Consider the following 16034-nt stretch of genomic DNA (forward strand, 5'->3'; position numbering starts at 1 on the left):
GGAACAGGCACACTGCACCTGAGAGATCACGGCAATGCAAACAAAAAAGGCAGAGAAATGACAACATAGCCACATCCCAGAGCGCATGTTCCCAGGGGACACCCACGGAAGCCCCCTGCCATAGCCAAAGGGAATTGGTGGAAGCCCGCCCCCAGCCCCCCAAGGCATTTCCTTTTTACATGGGGTTTGAGTAGTGGGGTCTGGATGCCCCAGGACCCAGTTTCAGATCAGTGATGGAGGCAGCACGGCATACTCAAGAGGCAGCTTTAGAAATATCAGAGAGAACTAGACCATAAGCCTGGCTCAGGCACTACCTAGCTGTGTGATCTTGGTAAGTCACTGTACCTCTCTGTGCCTTGGGATTCCCATCTGGAAAATGGGTGAATATACCTACCTCCAGGAAGGGCTGTGAACCATATAACTGGAGCTGTGCCCCATTCAGGGGCTGGCATGTGATCATCACTCAATAAATGGTAAACATATGCACGCATTGCTATGTTTAGAGAAAATTTTTCCTCCCCCCACTTTAGTCTTTCTGAATAGATCTTCAGAGGAAGAACAGAAGTAAGGCAGGGAAGAAATAAATGCAACTTTTGCCATCCCTGTGATCCACCCTGGACCCGCACCAGACTCGGGGTCATCTTTGGCTTCTGCGTTCCATTTCTTCCCTAAAGCTCTGTGCCTTCCAGCGGGAGAGGCTGCTTCACTAAGCCCACAGACGGCGGCTGCACTGCAGCGATGACTTTCCTCTGCCTGATTTAAAGCAAAGGGCACTGGGCTTATCCTTGCAAAGTGGAATTTTACAGCGGGGGAGAACGGTGGAATCCTGAGATAGCTCCTCAATCGATGACATGTTTTGAACAACCACCCACTCCAAGGGAGACTAGGATCAGGAATCTTCAGGGCACCACTTCTGCCCTCCTGCTGCTGCAAAGCGCAAACTCAAAGACGTTGAAAAGAATGAGAGAGACTTTTGAAGAGTTTTAAGCCCCATATTGATGATGGAAATGTGTTCCTGTGGTTTCTGTTCGCTTCCCTGGCTGGGCAAGGTCAGCCTCCTCCATTTGTTTGTGGATTCTCCTGTCATCATCGCAACTAGAAAGGAATTTCCCATGAAAAGAAGCCCACACCCCCGGGGAAGCATGAACTCACCTATGTCCTTGAAGATTTGACCTGGGGGGGTTCTACAGTCCTTTCATATCTTGCCCAAGATCAACAAAAGTGTAGTTCAAACTTCCAGAGTGAGTGGGGTGTGCCAAATAGAGAGGCACTGCCACATGACTCCACTAAGAGATAGGTACCTTTTCTGAAGCACAAAACCAGACCCCGTTCCAAAGGTGGTCTCCCCAACCCCTGCTCCATCATTTCTCAGGTCCTGAGCCAAAATACATGGATCGCTTGAGGAGGACTGAGAAGCATTCCCCAAATTTCACTTCTACTCTCTGTTTCTCTAGATTTTGTACATTATTTCCAGGTAAAACAAAGATTCTATTAAAATTCGTAACTCTTCTCACCCTTCCCCTATCACCAGGTCAGCCAACTCCATCCAATCTTTGACAAAGAGAAGTAGCCCATGGACAGAAGTTCTCTCTGAGGGAATGTCCCCTAGTCTTTCCCACATTTACCCTGGTATCCCCTGCTTATGGCTGTAGAAGACCCCCCTTCCGCTCTTTCCGCAGAAGCCTGGATATTAGAGTGAAATTAACTGACGTTCTCTTGGGAGTAAATATATTAAGAGTCTGGATGTGCCTGAGTCATGATCAGCTTTTGTGAAACTGATAGTTCTTTCTTCTTTCTACTTCATTTAAAAACAGTTTGTCTCAACATCTAAGATGAAACTTCATATGGTCTAATTTCTACTCAGTAGGTATTTCCAGTTCTAGCAGGAAACTGGCATAGTATGGGGGTCAATAGCAAACCAATCAAACCCCAGATCAAGGGGTGTGGGGTCTAAAATCAACCAATAGGAGACAGGACACCCACCAGGAAAGACATGGGTTAGAACTCTGCTTTATCAGTGAAACTCATTCTGACTTTGCAGAGGTCGTCTGCATGCTTTGGCTTATTGCTATGAATCTTTGAGAAAACTAATGTTTCTATAGGATACACAGAGCTACCAAATTAGAATCTTCTAGGCTGCAACCCAAGCAGGTGGATCATGAGAAAGCTGCTCAAAGGGGCTCCTATGTGCACCTCTGGTTAAAAACCATTGAAATGAGATCTGAAGCTTCTTGTGGTGCCTAGGTTTCCAAAGAAAAATAATACAATTCTTGCAAAAATTTATTCAGAAGGAAATTTCAGTATTGTGCAATTAAAACCTTAGGGTCAATTTTCAATGCTCTCAATTCAATCTAGAGAATCCCATTGGGACACAACACAGAGTTCCTCTGGAAAGCTAAATCCTGGAAAGGCATAATGAAGCCTTCCGAATTTTCTTATCCCGTGGATCCTGAGATACTAGACTGAAATAACTTCTTTGAATGTCCTCTTAGTAGCAAAAAAAAAGGAAAAGAAAATCTTCATGCAATGATTTTGACCTTTGTATAACAGAATCTATACTGTCACAGGACTTGGTTTTTATCTTACGTAAAAACATCCTCCAATTTAATTTGCAAAGTACTTATTGTATGTTCTCTTAGTACTTTGTGACCTTTTTCTTAAAAGAAAGCTTTGAATTAAACAAAGACAAAGCAGCAGAGAAGAACGTTATAACCTCCATGCATTTGGGGATGCGGGGAACAAGTAATGTGTGTTTGTTTTAAAAAGTCAGTCAAATAGATAATAGGGTACAAGCAGCAGCATGAGGACTGTTTACAAGGTCATTCAAGGCATTCAAGGCGATACACGCCAACCTAGCTTTCTAATGAGTCTTCCTTCTGTCCCCCGTCACCCCCAGAGACCATCTACCTCCGACCGCCATGAACTGTCTACCATCATGGCAACATCTTGTACTTCTCACACTTCTGTATCTTTGCTTGTAAGTCTCCTTATAATTTAAGGATGGCAACTATGTTCAATTTATACCCATCCCTTAGCCAGGACAGACCATTAATCAATTTCAATATTATCCTTTCCTGTCATCCTGGAATCCTCAGAATCATTCTCAAGACAGTTTCTAGGCAGATACTACCATTTGATCAGAGTTGGTGGACCGTATGGAACCACCATGCTAGTCGTGCCCTTACTGTTAGGTTAAATCAGATGAAATTGCCATTTTTACGTCAAATAGAGTTGAATGTTGGCGATTCCAATCCTATTTGTGGTTTAATTAAAAAAAATGTCTCCCCCACTCCTTTCTGCACCCTTTAAAAGTCACCTCCTCTTTTCCCAGTCCCCAGGAGTTAATTGATTACTCCCTCTTCTATACGCCTATGACATTGAAAAAAAATCTCCCTAGTAGATCCTTTGTCATGCTGTATTACAACTTTTTATTTATATATGGGCCTTCTTCGCTACAGAGAATATCCTCTGGGTCAGAGGCAAATCATACTCATATTTTTATCCCTTGCCCCTAGCAAAATACTTGGCCCTCAGAGGGATTAACGAATATGATTGAATTATTACAGGTTTTTAAAGATCTCTTCATTTCTGATCTTTTTGCTAAACATGGTGCTTTTTCTAGCCAACTTTTTCTGCCCCTTGTTCACGGCTGGGAATTTGCCTGCCTAGAGTTTCCATATAGTCACAAGCTATATCTATGGGATTTATTTCCTCCTCTTTTCTGGTTCTTTTAAGATGGACTCATGCAGTTTCACGTGAAACCTGGGCAGCCTGGTCATCCATTTCCTGGAAGGTTGATGACTGTATCTGCAACGGGCAGGGACGGGGCTCCATGTGACAGACCTCGATCTCGGAATAATCAGAGACTTTTCTAAAACTAGCCACACTCGCTCACTCAGAGCGCCATGATCATCAGCATCCGGAATTCTGGCAAGATGTCCACTGGGCCACTCTCAAGTAGAATTTGGAATCCTCCAGCTAGGAGAGGGTGAGCCAGGGTCAAGGTCTCAGAAGGGGCATCCCAACCCTTCCTGCTCACCTGGAGACACCCTACAGCATAGGGGATCATTCCTGGTGTCTGGAGGGAAAGGGAGAAGCCTGGTGAGGTGTATCCTATCACGGACAGGAAGGAAGAAAGCATCTAAACTTTTGACTCTGCTGCCAACTCTTAGGTGAGGAAATTGGACTCAAACCAACTGGAACAGCAGTGTAGTTTCACACCTCCGTGCCTTTGCACAGGCTGTTTCTTCTCCCAGAAGCCGTTCCCCTCTCCCTAGATAATTCCCTTCCCTTCCCAACCCAACTGTGGCTTCCCCTCCTCCTAGAAACAGAATCTATTTGCCTTCACCTGGCAGGGTTCTACTTCCTTCCTCTACTTTTCTAGATTGTGTTGCAATAATCTATGTAATGAATGTCTTCTCCATGGATGCTACAAACTCCAAGATGGCCGGAATCATGTCTTACTCATCTTCCTATCCCCATGAGTCCAGGGACCTAGGCCAAGAGGCAGGAAGCAACTGAAGAGAGAAACTTAAAGGTTTCTGATAGGCAGCCATGTTACACTCTCAAGATATAAAATTAAAAGGAAGGAGGTGGAGGAAGAAAAGAAAGGCTGTTTTGCAATGTCTGCCCTTCCATTTTAGCATCAAACAGGCAGAGTTCCAAACCAGCCCAGTAGTGAATGACTGGGCCTTTTGTATGATTTCTGGATTTAAAAAAACAGTCAAAGAAGCATTCCAACTCCTTGGCAACTAGGAGTGGCCAATTCACTTTGTTAGGGGCTAGGAAATTTGGAGAAGGATGCTCTGATCTCTATTGAAATGCGAAAAGCAAACAAAGACACAAAGAATAACAACAACAAAACTATAAAACATCTAGGAGCCCAGGGGAATTCGGAGCACCTATTATATGAGGTTCTGCCTGTGTCACGTGCTCTCTATGTCGGCAGACATCTACCATGGGCTAGTCCAGAATCTCTTGAAAACAGAGCCCTTTGTTAGGGTCCTGCTTTCCTAATGTTACATAGCCTAGTGACTCTAGCATGAGGGCTGAGAGGGAAAATCCCACCTGCAAATGGTGAGTCAACGCAGGAGACCAATACAGAGCTTCCTCCCTCGGTCTCAAGAGCTCAGCTAGGAAAAGATGGGGCTACAAGTAGAATCATTCATTCAGCAGATATTTATTGGCATCTGCTATGTGCCTGGCACTGTGTGGGTTCCAGGGCACACCCACAGAACCCCATGTGCTTTTAAAAAGCACAACATGCCATCTTTTTTAGTACTCATACATTTAGGTTCAGAACAAATACATATGTAAGAAAAGGAACAAAGAAATGATTCTGAATATCAACCCCAAATCTTAAACTATATGGTAAGCTACTTTGCTTGTTGAGATACATAAAATTTAAAAGTAATTTTGGAACAATATTTATTGGATACGACTATGATGACTTTGGCAAAGTATCTATTCCATATTTCTGTTATAGATTGTATTCATAACTGAAAATGTTTAACAGTAATAGTAATCACTACCAGGAATACTTTGATTTTACATTAAAAAAAAGTTGTATTCGATATTTACCAAAAAATGTTTACACTGCCTTTGTGCCTCCCTAATAAGAAGGGTCAGATAGTAATAGTCCTTCCTTAGAGATGGAAAAAAAAAAGGTACAGAGTAAGGATATCATTTACAAAAAAGCCTGATGGTCTGTCAGAGGAAAATTGCAGGTGACAAACAAGTGAGCCAGGTTCCTCAGCCATTACTCACTTTATCAATGACTTCTTCCTAATAATTTTTAAAAACTTTTTAAAAAATCAGAATAAAAAGAGGAAAATGTTGGTCATCATTGAAAGAACAAGCTCTGAGTGGGTGAGAAATGGCTACTTCACCGAAACAGAAACCCACAACCTTCCTTTTTACAGGAGCAGTCCAGTAAGGAAAGGGGCGCAGTCACCCAGGGTGCCATCCCCTGCTGGTTCTCAGTCCCTTACCTCATCAGAGTCCCCTACCTCATCAGAGTCACCTGGAGGACATGTTAGACGCAGAATGCTGGGCCCCACTCTCAGTCTTCCTGATTCCATAGGTCTGGGGTGGAGCCTGAGAACTTGCATTTTTAACAAGTTCTCCTGTTGTCCAGGGACCACACTTTGAGAAACACTGGAGGACAGCCGGTTCCCCAAATCTCAACGCCACAAGTTCTCCCCTTCATTAAATCAGAGGTTTTCAAAGCCTGTGAGGTTTAAGAATCACCTGGGGAGAATGTTCAGTGGTGCCGCCTCCCAGGTCCCACCTCTGAAGATTGTGATTCAGCGGGTCAGCACCCTAGGTGAACCTGCTGCTCCTAGGATGCACTTTGAGTGATCCAGGCCTGAGGTCACCTCCACATATTTAGAAGAAAAGTAATAATGACTAAATTTATCTAGTCTGAGTACTTCTGTGGGCAAAGAGGTAGAATTTATTTACTTTTTAATCTCTACCATTTTGTTCGTTGACAAATTTTGCCTTTATTTTGCAGCACTTTGAACAAAAAGAGTAACTCACTTCTAGTCTCAGCTATCCTGTCAAAGTCTCTGGAGACAGGCTGGTGAAGACAGGACACAGAACCACCAATGGCGTAATCCTAGAGAGATCACTTTGGGTTTCACGTCCACAAGAAGACATACTCCTTCCTACCCTGCTGACATGGACTGAATTGTCTCCTCCGCCTCTAAGGTACACGTGAAATCCTAACCCCCAGCACATCAGAATGTGACTTTGGAGACAGAGCCTTTAAAGAGGTAATTAAGTTAAAATGAGGCCATTATGGTGGACCCTAATTCTATACGACTGATGTCCTTATAAGAAAAGGGGATTAGGACACAGATAGGCACAGAGGGAAGACCATGTGAAGACACAGGGTGAAGATGGCCATCTACAAGCCTCAGAAGAAACCAACCCTGCTGACACCTTGATCTTAGACTCCCAGCTTCCAAAATTGTAAGAAAATAAATATGTGTTGTTTAAACCACCCATTCATTGGTTCTTTGTCACGGCAGCCCTAGCAAACTGAGACACTCACCTACCTTATGATGAACCCTATCTGAAGGACCAGTGAGGCCCTATACATTAGGGTCCTCTATGAAGCATCATACAAGCGTCAATCTTCTGTTAGATGTAGAGGCCTGGGAGGGTGCATGCGGTCCCTGTCAATTGAGGTTCCTGCTTCCAACTGACAAATTTATCCAACTCCCAGATGGGCCGTGGGTGCTTTTGCCGTTCTACATTTTTGAACATAGCTAGCATTGAGCTGATCCATGTAAGAATATTTTCACAGCTAATACCTAACGCTTTTATACATGCCTGAAAAAACGAGCTTTTCTGAAGGGTTATGCTAGAGTTTTAAAGACAGAGGTGTCTCCATTTAGGCACAGATGTTGCAGAAAAATGTTGTATGTGTGTTTAAGTCTTACAGATCAAATCATATTTTAATGGTACCAAGGGATTTCCATATTTAAAGGAGACCTGAAGTGGATCTGTGTATAGGGTAAATAATCCTTCTCTCCAATTTATTTTGTAAGTTTTAACTTTCATAATATTTAAAAATACATCATTTCTCGCTTTCTTCCTTTCACGTTTTATTTTGACATAGTTTCGGACTGTACATAAAAGTTGCAAGAAAACTGCGAAGAATCTCTGTATGACTTTCTCCCTGATTATTTACTGTATAGAAGACGGAATGATTCACTTGAACTGTTCTCTTATTCTCTTGCCTCCAAAATTTAGGCTAACGGCTTTTACAAAAAAAATTGAATTGACTCAAGAGGATAATAAACATTATCAACAGTAGCTATTCCAAAAATTGCTCTCTGAATAATTGATAAGTGCCAAACAGACCCACTCAGTCTTTAATGTATATTATCTCCTACTCTTAGCAGCCCTATAAGACAGGTACTGTTACTATCCCCGTTTAATACATGAGGATACTGACACACAGGATTTTAGGATCTTCCCCAAGTTCCCACAGATAGAAATCTTGTGGTATTGAATGCAAATCAAACCAATCAGACTCCTAGACCCATGGTTTTAAGGCTAATCTTCTAAATGAGGCATAGGCAAACTACAGTCTCTTGGCCAAATCCAGCCTACCATCCTTTTGCATGGCCTATAAGCTAAAAATATTTTTTATATTTTCAGAGGGTTGAGAAAAAAATCAATAGATGACTAATATTTGGTGACAAGTAAAAATTACATAAAATGCAAATTTCAGTCTCTATGAAGTTTTGTTGAAAAACAGCCATACTCATTCATTTCCGTTTTGCTTATGGCTGATTTTATGCTTCCAGACAGAGCTGAACAGTTATAACAGAGACCTTACGGACTACAAAGGCTAAAATATTTACTATCTGGACCACTATAGAAACAGTTTGCTGACCTCTGTTCTAATACCCCTTTCTGTTTGGAAAAATACTACTAGTGATCATGTCTCGGGACAGCATTAGTCCCTCCCCAGGAAGCTGTCACTAAATATTTCAGAGGGTATCATCTTATCATAGTTGCAAAATTTTAATTTTATTTCATTTTTGTTAAAAGTGAACATCCCAAATAATTTTAAACCCATGTGTTTTTCAATACTTGCCCCAAACTTCTTTTTAATTCATTGCTGTTCAAGACAATGAAAAAATGTCTCGTAGGGTATTTGTGAAAGGCTAGCAATTCAGCCACAACAAAAACCACGGAAAAAGTTTTATCTCCTCAGATATTTGGCCTTCAGGGTTCTAGGTGTCAGTACATAGATAAGGGCCATCTAGGGCTTTGCTTCTCAAATTCTAAAATGTACTGAATCACCGGGGACTCTTTTAAAAATGCAGATTCTTATCTAGTAGGTCTGGGGTGGGGCCTGAGACTCTGCATTTCTCATAAACTCCCAGGGAATGCTCTTGTTGCTAATAGCAGTAAAATGCTAGGGACCACAGACCCAACCTCAAGCATAGTCAATATTAACAAGAGTGACCATTAAGATGCCACTGAGTTTCGGATACTATACCAGGTATGCTCCAGATGCATTATAATGTTTTTCCTTATCAAACCCACAAGGAAAGCAAGGCTCAGAGGGAGAAAAGAACTATGAGGCAAAACTGACATCTGAGAGCCAGCTTTGTATGACTCCAAAGCTCAGACTCCTTCACGAAGCTATACCCAGTTATCGATGGTGATACTTGTTCCTGAGTTGATTAAACATCCTCTCCAACCTTGGAAGGATAAATACGCACCAATACCATTTCAACGATGCCACATCTAAGAATTCTGAGGTCACCTTTTAGTTGAACACACCTGACTCTTCCAGGCTAAAGGTGTTAGCCAGAACCTCATGCTCATGTTTAAGAATTGGTAATAGAGTTTTAAATCCAACCAAGGAAGCCTCTGGGCAGGATTTATCTCCTATGGATAAGAAAAGCCCACTTGCAGGATTGAAAAAAGACATGGAGGGACACAGAGAAGAGAAATAGTGAACTCTGAAGGTCTTATAGTGTAGGGGAAAAAGCATGGGCCTCCGAAACTTTTAACCTTAGCTTTTGTTTTCCGGCTTTGCTGACCGTAAGTGTCTTTGACCTTGTGCAAGTCATTTGACATTCCTGACCCTCAGTTTTCCCATCTGTAAAATAAGGACAAAAATATCTACTTCAGCCAGTATTGTTGTAAGGATTGGAACTATTACAATGGAAGGATTTGACAAATACTAGTTGATAAGTGATCTCAGTAATAATAATGGAAGTAGTAATAATGATTATATATAATTATTATAAAGTAGTCTCAAAATCTGGCACTTCGGGGACTTATTTTGTTCCCTTGTTCCTTTGAGAAAGAAGTAGACAATTGATAACTAGTGAACTCTTTTGTTTGACCATTAACATAATGCCTAACGTAACAGAATTAATGGGAAACCTTTTAAGATTGGGAATTAATTGCAAAGATTTAAATTTAGGAGCTATCATTTTATGAGACAGATGTCTGACTTCTCCTGAGGAATCTGGAGATGGGGCCACATGGGTTTGGGCCAGTATTCCTGCCTGGCAGGGCCACTCAGGGTGATAGGAAGAGACCACTTCTCCCCCAAATTGAGACATGTCCCCTCCCATTTGCACATTTCATTTACGTATCTCACAGCCTGCTCTTAAAGACATTTTAGTTTGAAATCTTTGCTCAAGAGGAAAAAAACATAGAAATTGTGCTTTAGCTGAAATCAGTGGAGTTTCTATGACTCTGTAAGAACCCAGATGGCCTTCCTCACTCTCTCTCTCATCTTCCTAGCAACAGGACTACTACAGAACTGTATATTCGGAGGAACTGGATGTATTTGTGGAAAGCAGGTAGAAATCTATCTTGAGTTTCCTTCCTATCTCAGATTAGGTTTCAAACCTGGACCTCATTCTTTTGTGAAAGTAGAAAATACACTTCAACTTTGAATCTCTCAAAGAGTCGTCAGATACATTTGTTTAAATATGCCTCTCACACCACAAACACACACACACACACACACACACACAAATGGGCTGAAAGCAAATAGAATATTTCACTTGGTGAAAATTGTTTTCAAAAAATGACAGAGAACTAACACAGAGGGCTTCAATCTTTACAATATCACACGTATGTATATCAAATAAACACTAGAAATAGACAAACAGATTCACACTTTTTTCTAGAGCAAATATAAGTGATCTTAAGGTGTTTATGTTTTTAAAATGATGTTGGGTTTAATACAATGATAAGTGTACATCAATTAACCTTTGCGTCAGATTTAAATGTATAACCCATTAACTAATTTAATCTCTGAAAAAAATAACAGCCGTTGGCATTATTCTTTGAATAATCCTTGTTTAGTTTCCATAATGGTATACAGTTTAATGAAAAACTCATTAGAATGTAGCATACGGCATAATTAATTCTGGCTGATTCTTTTGGTGTAAATAGCTAATGCAGATGCTGGGTTCCATTTTCCACTGGCTTTATTAATTTTTCATAAACCAATATTTCCACTGTAATGGGTTGTAACAGTTCCGTAGAAGTTCTAGAAATGCATTAACTGTCATCAGTGTAGTTAATCTAAGTAGGATTTTCCAATTTGTGTGTTGGTTCTTCAACACTACATTTTTAAAAGACAACGGGACAGTTTTGTTTTACACTTGGAGAATGAGTATCTACATATAACTAACATACAGGGTATTAAACAATATTTGGCCAATTTGTCTCTATTTATACAACAGCTTAATTGGTTGGGCTAATAACAGTGAACTATAAATTTTGAAAAGAATGCTAAAAGTAGGAAGCAAAAAATCTTCAAAACTAAATAGTTTATAAGAGAATGGCAATGCAATTAAAACATTAAAAAGAAAATGAAATCACATCATTTTTGAAACCTCTGGTAATTTACTCTCCTAGAAAAATATCTGGACAAAATTAGGAGGCAAGTTTTATAACAGCCTTGGTGTTGGGCACCAGTTTATAATCCTGGGGTCTATTAAAAACCCAGTCTCTGCGATTGGTGAGCAGTTGCAGATGTGGTCTTATTTCTTTCAGCCCTTCAGGGCTTAATCCACATCTTAAAAATAGTCCTCATGATAAGACTATTATTTGTTTTGAGTGTAAATATTGGACTAATACATCCCCAGGTGTTCTTTTTACATTATTATTATTATTATCATCAAAGTTTGCAATGGTTGCCTACCACTCAGAGGGTAAATTCCAGACTCCAGATTACTTTGTATGGCATTATTAGGACTTTTGCAACTTTTCTCCAGAAAGTACTCTCCAATCTCAACAGATCGATATTTCTCAGCCTTTGGAGAAACCTGATTTTGCCCCAGAAATTCCCATCTCAGTTGAAGATCAGCTCTTGTATTTATTTCCGTTTGTTTTTTAACATTTCTCAATGGATTCTGAAGACAAAGGTTGAGAAACTTTCGACTCTATCAAATGCCTCCTTACTCTGCAATGATCATTCTCCACCTTCTTTCCAGGCAAATTCTTAGTCAACCTTGAAGACCCAATGTATACCACTCTGTTTAATACAGAGAGAGTTGTTATTTTTCGGTGCTCCAGCAGGTACCATCATTTATTATACACTGAGCTTATTTGTCTGCCTCCTTTTCTGCCCTGCTGAATTCTGGAGGCAAGGATGCTCCCTGAGTGCCTATCACAGTGCCTGGCACTTCCCAGGCCCTCAGTGCTGTAACCATGAGCTAAAGGATGAATTAATGGAAGCCAGTGGTACATGTTAATTTATACACGGCCTCTCTCTTTGGCCCTTGCTTGATGAACATCACAAAACTGAGTGACAGCCAGCTGTCTTACAAGTCCATGCAGTGTTGTGTAATTGCTGCAACAGTGCAATGCTAAAAAAAAAAAAGTCTCCCCAGGGCTTACGCTGGTGGCTTCGTGCGTATTAAATCTGGACTCTCTAAGCCAGGGCCAACAAAATAGTCATGGCTTTCACATTTTTACACATTTTGTGCGGTGGGGAAGATGACTCTTTCACGACGTGTGAAAATTATATGAAATCTAAATGTCTGTATCCTTAAATAAAGTTTTATTCGAACACAGTCATGCCCATTCATTTACGTATCACCTATGGCTTCTTTTGCACTACAACCTCAGAGTCAAGTAGTTGTGACAGAAACTATATGACTCACAAAGCTGAAAATATTTACTAACTGGCCCTTTCCTGAAGAAACTTGCTCTAGGTGAAAAGCCACACATTCTTTTCTCTTTCATAACTAAATTCAGCTTGATCTTTTCTCCTAGGACCAAGAAACACAGTGGCATGAGCATCCTCACTACTACCATCATTATCACCATCACTATATATTCTGAACTTGCCATCTTCATTTTTTTTTTTAACTGTTGTACAGGGAAGGGTTAACTCAGCAGGTCTGGGCTGCTGAAACCCCACACATTCCCGAAAAAGGGTTGTCTTTAGGATTGGCCCTTGATCAGCTCCTGCTAGATGAGCTCTAAGCCCTTGGAATACTCTACCTGCTAAGACTCTTTTGGGATGCCCAAGGTCTCGGTCCACACAGCCCCAGTTTGATAAGATAGTTTATGGTAGGAAAGCGATTCACGGTGAATGCTTATTTTGGCTCTTTGGGCTAAAGTTTGAGTAGTTGAAGTCAGTCACATGGATGCTCCAAGTCTGTGTGACTGACTCCCAGTAAAAACCCTGGACACCAAAGCTCAGATGAGCTTCCCTGACTGACAACCCTTTGTACGTGTTGTCACACCCCATTGCTGGGATAATTAAGCACATCTCCAGTGAGAAAGCACAACCAGAAGCTTCTGCCTGGTTTCTTCCGACTTCATCCCATGTGCTTTTTCCCTCTGCTGATATTTAATCTGTATCCTTTTGCTGTAATAAACGGAAACTGTGAATATAATAGCCTTTCTGAGTCCTGTGAATATTTCTGGCCAATCACAGAGCCTGAGAGTGGTTTTGGGGACCCCTGACACAGCTCTGCAGCATCAAATCAGACTTTAAGCTTTTCCCTTCTGGAACCCAAAATCACAAACTAATGCCCAGAAGGGGAACCATTTGGGTGGGTTTCTCACTTTACATTCTTTGATTGCATTGATCACTACAGCTGCTCATACATCTTTAGCGGTAGCAATTCGTAGAGCATGAGAATTAAGATATTGGGTACATAGGTCACATCTTCACTAATGCGCTTCTATAGAACAGGGTTTCTCAACCTCAGCACTATCAACATTTTAGGCCAGATCATTCTTTGTGGTTGGGGCTGTCCTGAGCATTGGAGGATGTTTTGCAGCATCCTCGGCCTCCGCCCACTAGATGCCAGTAATGAACACTCCTCCTTCTAGATAGAACAATGAAAAATGTCTCCAGAAATTGCCTAATTCCCCTGGGGGGCAAATCACTCCCAGTTAAGAAGCGTAAATCCAAGATATCAGATTAACTAAAGCATGTGTGGGAGGTAACCCGGTCGTAGTAAAAAGGCTCTGGCTCTAGAATCACACACATCTGGGTTTGGGCCTAGCTCTTTAACTGTGGAAGTCAGCAACTTTGGGCAGCTTAATTTCACTGGATTTCTAGTTTATCTGCAAAATGAAGAAAATGATCCATCTTCCAAAGTTGCGATTTCTGTAAACAAATGGGAAGATCCCATCATGGAGTTTGGCATGCAGCAGGTAATATTAAATGCAAAGATATTTCAATTAATTATCATTATATTCTATGACTTGATGAATAGAAGACATCAAGGGAGTGCCCTCATCTATTCCTACGTCTATTCCTACTGAGGAAGCTGCAAGCAAGGTGATGAGAAATATGGGCTTTGAGGTTAGAAAAAAGACCTTTATATAATAAACAGACTTTTCACATACTTGCTCTGTGATTTAGGGAATGAGACAAACTCTCCACGAAGGCTTGGTTTCATAATTTCTGTAACAAAGGTAGTGCTCTAACATTGTTATGAGGATTCAAGGAGATGCAAACGGACTAGGCCAGTGCATGGCACAGAACAAGCGCCCCAGGTTGGCTTCTTGTTGCTGATGTTCTGAGTCGCTCAGTATATTGATGATGTCAGCCTAGAACTTTCTCTGTGAAATTTATCCAGAGCCAGTTATTCAAACCTCATCTTCCTCCCACAGCCTAGAGGTGGGGCTTCTCCTACAAGGACCATTCTGAAACTCCTTGCTTTTCAGGGAGCTCTCCTTGATAGCCTTTCCATGCAATGGAATGAGGACTAATTTATGTAGGAAATGCAGTTTTCAGCATATAAGCAAGTTCTGATCCTATTTGAAGAGGAAAACCCCCCACAGGCTCCATCAAAGCCGAGCTGCATTCCCTCTGCGGGACAGGGAAGGATGCAGACAAAAATTAAGGCCAAATGTGGGCAGAGATGGAACAAAATCTGATAAGACAGAAGGGGAGGGGGGAGGAGAGGAGAGAGGGAAAGTGAATTGCAAGCAAAAGGGAAGGAAAGGTAAACAGATGTACGAGATAAACTCTTTGAAGTGGAACATTTCCAGGCTATAAATCCTTTGCTTGGGGACCTAAATCTGGACTCTTCTGTTCCAGTTCACTGAAGTGCACTGCATTGGAATCTGGCAGATATGTAAATTATACAAAACATCGCTGAGCCAAAGGTCATTGCTCATAAGTAGTGGCTCCTTCCTGCCATGACTCTGAGTCTAGGGCAGGCTGGTCCTCTGGGTGGTTATGGGAAATGTTAGAGCCATAACAGCATCTGGATATTTGCTGCTTTGAGGGGCTCAGGGTGGTAGCAGGTACCTTTCAAACCCACATGACACTCTTTCAGGATGCTAAGGTAGTCACCCCAAACGGGGCATGTTTTGTACCCAGTGTGTTGGCAGATCAAGATAAGCCCAATCCAAAGTTCAGGACTGTGACCAATAAAAGAAAAGCAGCTTGGGTCAGGGACCTGTTATCACAGGTTCTGGACAATCTTACTTTTTTTTCGGATGCTATTGTATCCAAATAGCAGGAAGGGAATTGGAAAGAAGTCCATCGAAAAGTGTGGTTAAAGGTCATTCTCTTGACTGTAATGGATTCAATGAAGTGAAGGGGGGAGCACCTGGGAGGGAGGTGGACATCTACCTTCTTTTGACCCAATTCTTAAATGAATCATGGTTCACAGTGGCCAAAAGCCCAGAGAAAACCAATACCTTTGTACGGGTAATCCAAGGTCAAATACAGCTGCCCTTTCGAGATAAGCAATCACAGAATGCTACATCCATCCTCTTCATTTTTAAACTTTATATTGAGATCCCAATCCACTTTCCCATCTCCTAGCCTGGCATCAAGTCATGTGGTCCGTGCCCAGGTTTTTCCCAATGTGGACATCATCAATCGAGGTGACTTCAGTGATCACACTAATCTCTTATATTTTTATTTTACTGTACTGTCTATAAAGTTCTTTTATACTCATTATCTTATCTGATCCTCCCTCTAACCCCAGGATAATCTAGTTTCAAGACCTGACCACCTTTCAAATATGACTTTGCAGCCAGGTACGCCCTTCTTC

The 16034-nt window shown here is 41.4% G+C and overlaps 1 protein-coding gene across 50 annotated transcripts in view; it reads right to left on the reverse strand.

The window, feature by feature from the left end:
* Positions 1-16034, reverse strand: part of RBFOX1 (RNA binding fox-1 homolog 1) — a 1988870-nt gene that overhangs the window by 82987 nt on the left and 1889849 nt on the right. The window lies entirely within an intron of this gene.

Source organism: Equus przewalskii, chromosome 12, assembly GCF_037783145.1.
Source record: "Equus przewalskii isolate Varuska chromosome 12, EquPr2, whole genome shotgun sequence".
Taxonomy (NCBI): domain Eukaryota; kingdom Metazoa; phylum Chordata; class Mammalia; order Perissodactyla; family Equidae; genus Equus; species Equus przewalskii.